General features: G+C 41.8%; 1 non-coding gene across 1 annotated transcript; it reads left to right on the forward strand.

Moving 5' to 3' along the window:
- Nucleotides 1-82: 82 nt before the first annotated feature.
- On the forward strand, nt 83-3,816 carry LOC106612670 (uncharacterized). Its single transcript, XR_014378877.1, has 2 exons — nt 83-1,095; nt 1,250-3,816. It is a non-coding gene; the product is annotated as an uncharacterized LOC106612670 (transcript).
- The last annotated feature ends 738 nt before the right edge of the window (nt 3,817-4,554 follow it).

Below are 4,554 nucleotides of genomic sequence, written 5' to 3' on the forward strand. Positions count from 1 at the left end.
AATAGTCATTTACAACATTAACAATGTCTACACTGTATTTCTGACCAATTTGATGTTATTTTAATGGGCAAAAAAAATAGCTTTTCTTTCAAAAACAAGGACATTTCTAAGTGACCCCAAACTTTTGACCGGTAGTGTATATTATGTGTGTGTGCGTGTGCATGCGTGTGTGTATATATTCATTTAAAAAACAGTGGCTTTTAATTTTGTATTTCATGTTGTGTTCATGTTAAATCCGTTATGGGATATATATTTTACATTACAGACACGAGAATGACATCGTGCTGCCAAGGCACATAGCCCTTACAGACCCTGGATGCCTCTGCACGTACTTTAAAATATTCAGGTCGAGGTTAACAGTTCTGTTCCTAGGGATAAAAGCATCTGCTAAATGACTATATTAATAACAAACCACCAAGCTCATCCAATGCTGTATGTCCACTTGATTGACATGTATTCTAAAATGATTTCCCTGTACTGAGAACCCCACCAACCATTCAACACTTTATTTATGGGAATCCCAGACTTGCCTCCTTGACTGATGTGTTGTTCCCTTAGCTCAGGACTATTTCTGTAGCCTATGGATGTCACTGTCCTGCTGAGGACTGATACCATGTAAGTGCAACACCCAGGAATAGTTATGCTCACTCTGCCCCCTGGTTACAATGGATGACATCCCTCAATGGAGAATACTGGGAGGAGTCATTCTTAAATACATAATGGGAATGTTAATCATATAGAATAATAAGGAAGTAAACTTGTATCTCTTGTTTGCTTTGAGTCTATATCAGTCTATACACTGAGTAGACCAAACATTAGGAACACCTTCCTAATATTGAGTTGCAACCATGGGTGATGGGACAAGACTGTAATTACCAATTGGGGAGAAAAATGGGTAAAAAGTACCAAAAAAAAGCAAATGGGAGGTAGCCTCTTCACAATATAACAGGTTGGAGAAGAGATTTTCTGTTATTGCCGGAACGTAAGTCATCGTGAACACAGGAGCATGGACTTGGCTATTGCGATCTCCTGCACTTCCCAATAGTAACAAAGAATGACACGTTCAAATGGCAGCTCACAGTTCAACCACTCTTGGTAAGTCTTTGACTGTTATTCTATTCTTATATCATTAATAGTGCCACACATGCATTAGCTATAATGAGATCATACGTTGTTACTCAATAAAATGAAAGCATGAATAGATATAAAATACGTTTGAGGTGTGTTTAACTCTTTAACTCCATATTAGGTCAAGACCCATGTATTTCAAAGCTGAGCCTGCGAACACCATCTTGGGCAAGAGGGAGTTTCACACAGGGATAATGACAACTCACAGCTCCAAGAGGAAGGGCACTGTTGCTGGAAGACAGGTGACGGTGGTGGACACGCCTGGATGGTACGTGGGGCGCATCACCCCTGGCAATGTGGCACAGGAGCTGGGGCGAGTCGTGTCCCTCTGTTCCCTGGGGCCCCATGCCATCCTCCTGGTGGTCTCAGCCACAGGGGACTTCAGGCAGGGAAAATGGAGGACCACGGAGGAGCGTCTGAGGCAGATCCAGGCCCCTATCTGGCAGCGAACTATAGTGCTCCTAACCCACTGAGATGAGATACCAGGAGGAACCACTGTCGAGGAACACATCCAAGGGAAGGACAAGAGTCTCATGTGGCTTGTGGAGAGATGTGGGAACAAGTTACATGTTCTGGACAGCCAAGCCAGGGACAAAGAGCTTCAGGTCCAATTGCTGTTGGAGAAAATTGATAGGATGGTGGAGAAAATAGGCGCCCAAGGGAAATACAGGAGAGGTTGTACAGCCAGGTGAGAGAGAGCTTAAGGATGAGAGGAGGGAAACAGCAGGGAGAGGACATAGAAATGCTTGTCATGCAGGACATGAGGACAAGGCAGAATCAGCGGGTCACAGCAGTGGTACCCATAGGTAAGTGCTCTGCTCTCACAAGACTCAATGATGAGCTGGGGTGTAAAATTGAATGTTTGTGGCAAAGGTTAAAGAAGACAATTGCAAATAGAGAACATTAGGCTACTTGGTAGCATTGTATAACTGCACAGGCAGTTGCGATGTTATTGTTTCTTTTTTTGACAGAGGCATCCAAAACGTAGAGTTCAGCAGGAAATACCATTCTTGGCAGAAGAGAGTTTGACAGTGGCAAAATAACAGTCCAGTGTGTGGTGGAAGGGAGGACAGTCGCAGTGGATTTCTTTCTAATTTTTACTAACGACATGCCACTGACTTTGAGTAAAGCCAGTGTGTCTGTGTATGCGGATGACTCAACACTATACATGTCAGCTACTGCAGCGACTGAAATGACTGCAACACTCAACCAAGAGCTGCATTTATTTTCAGAGTGGGTGGCAAGGAATAAGTTAGCCCTAAATATTTCTAAAACTAAAAGCATTGTATTTGGAACAAAACACTCACTAAACCTTAAAGCTCAACTAAATCTTGTAATAAATAATGTGGAAATTGAGCAAATTGAGATTACTAAACTGCTTGGAGTAACCCTAGATTGTAAACTGTCATGGTCAAAACATATTGATGCAGTAGTAGCTAAGATGGGGAGAAGTCTGTCTATAATAAAGCGATACTCTGCCTTCTTAACAACACTATCAACAAGGCAGGTCCTACAGGCCCTAGTTTAGTCGCACCTCGACTACTGTTCAGTCGTGTGGTCAGGTGCCACAAAAAAGGACTTAGGAAAATTGCAATTGGCTCAGAACAGGGCAGCACGACTGGCCCTTGGATGTACACAGAGCTAATATTAATAATATGCATGCCAATCTCTCCTGGCTCAAAGTGGAGGAGAGACTGACTTCATCAGTACTTTTATTTATGAGACGTATTGACATGTTGAATACACCGAGCTGTCTGTCTAAACTACTGGCCCACAGCACGGACACCCATGTATACCCCACAAGACATGCCACACGAGGTCTCTTCACAGTCCCCAAGTCCAGAACAGACTATGGGAGGCGCAAAGTACTACATAGAGCCATGACTACATGGAAGTCTATTCCACATCAAGTAACTGAGGCAAGCAGTAAAATTAGATTAACAAAAAAAAATGTATGGAACAGCGGGGACTGTGAAGCAACATTGGTACAGACACATGCATACACACACACACACACGATAACATACGCACTATACATACACATGGCTTTAGTACTGTAGATATGTGGTAGAGGTGGAGTAGGGGCCTGAGGGCACACAGTGTGTTGTGAATGTATTGTAATGTTTCTAAAATTGTATAAACTGCCTTAATTTTGCTGGACTCCAGGAGGAATAATGGGGATCCATAATAAATACAAATACATTGGTCGAAACTCCCGCTCTGAGTCTTATGGTCTGTCCGACCCAAAGCAGGTCAGACTGGAGATGAGAGGCAGTGCATCCCTGTACCCCTATGGGGTAGTTAGTATGTTCCTTATGGCCATACCTATTGACTCCTTCACAGAGGAAGATAGGCGTGCTGTGGAGAAATACCTGAGTGTTTTGGGTGAGGGGGTATGGAGAAGCACCATGGTGCTTTTCGCCTATGGTGATGAGTTAAGAGGCAGAACCATTGAAGAGCACATTGAGGAGACTGGAGAGCCCCTCCGTGGGCTGCTGGGGAAGTGTAGTCACAGGTACCACGTCGTAGATAACAATCTTAAGGGCGACCTAACCCAGGTTCTGGAGCTGTTGGAGATGATGGAGCAGCTGTGGATATTGGATCATTCACCTCTGCTGAAAACACCCTGTTATATTACATGTTTTAAATTATACATTGATGTTATTTGCAATAAACTATTTGAATGTATGTTCTTGTATGTCCTAATCTAAAACAAAGTTTAGGTTTCTCTGTATCCAGTCAAATAATGTAAAGGTCCAGTGCAGTCAAAAACGTGATTTTAATATTTCCACACAATGAGGTTGGAATAATACTGTGAAATTGTGAAAATGATAATGCCCTTTTAGTGTAAGAGCTGTTTGAAAAGACCACCTGAAATGTCTTACCTGTTCTGGTGGGATGGAGATTTGGTCTTCCCATGGTGACATCACCATGCTGTAATTTGACATACCTTGATTAGACTATACTTTAATGAAAACATATATTATATTAACTCAATCACGATTGGCTTGATTAAGTTAACAATTTTAGATGTAGACAATTCAGGAATACTTAATTTTCCCCTTTTGACAAGAAATGACCATATTGCATTAAATACATTGGAAATGAAAAGTAAGTATACTAACACAAGCTTTAAATTAATAAAATGTGTCGAGTAAATTGCCACAGTAGATTCTCTGGTAAACAAGGAAATACCAACTATCAAATTCAAAGGAATTGATAGTTGTCACATAGTTCATCTGTGCTTAGTATGCTCAAATATTAGGTTTAATTTACACCTAATATGATAACACCAGAAGGCTAAATAGCTGTCGGGAGAGAGAGTAGACCAAGGCGCAGCGGAGTTAGTGTTCATCATGATTTTAATTAACGTAAGAACACTATACAAAACTGAACAAAAACACGTCGGCACCACAGTCCTGTTAG

Source organism: Salmo salar, chromosome 09 (genome assembly GCF_965601325.2).
Source record: "Salmo salar chromosome 09, fSalSal1, whole genome shotgun sequence".
Lineage (NCBI taxonomy): Eukaryota > Metazoa > Chordata > Actinopteri > Salmoniformes > Salmonidae > Salmo > Salmo salar.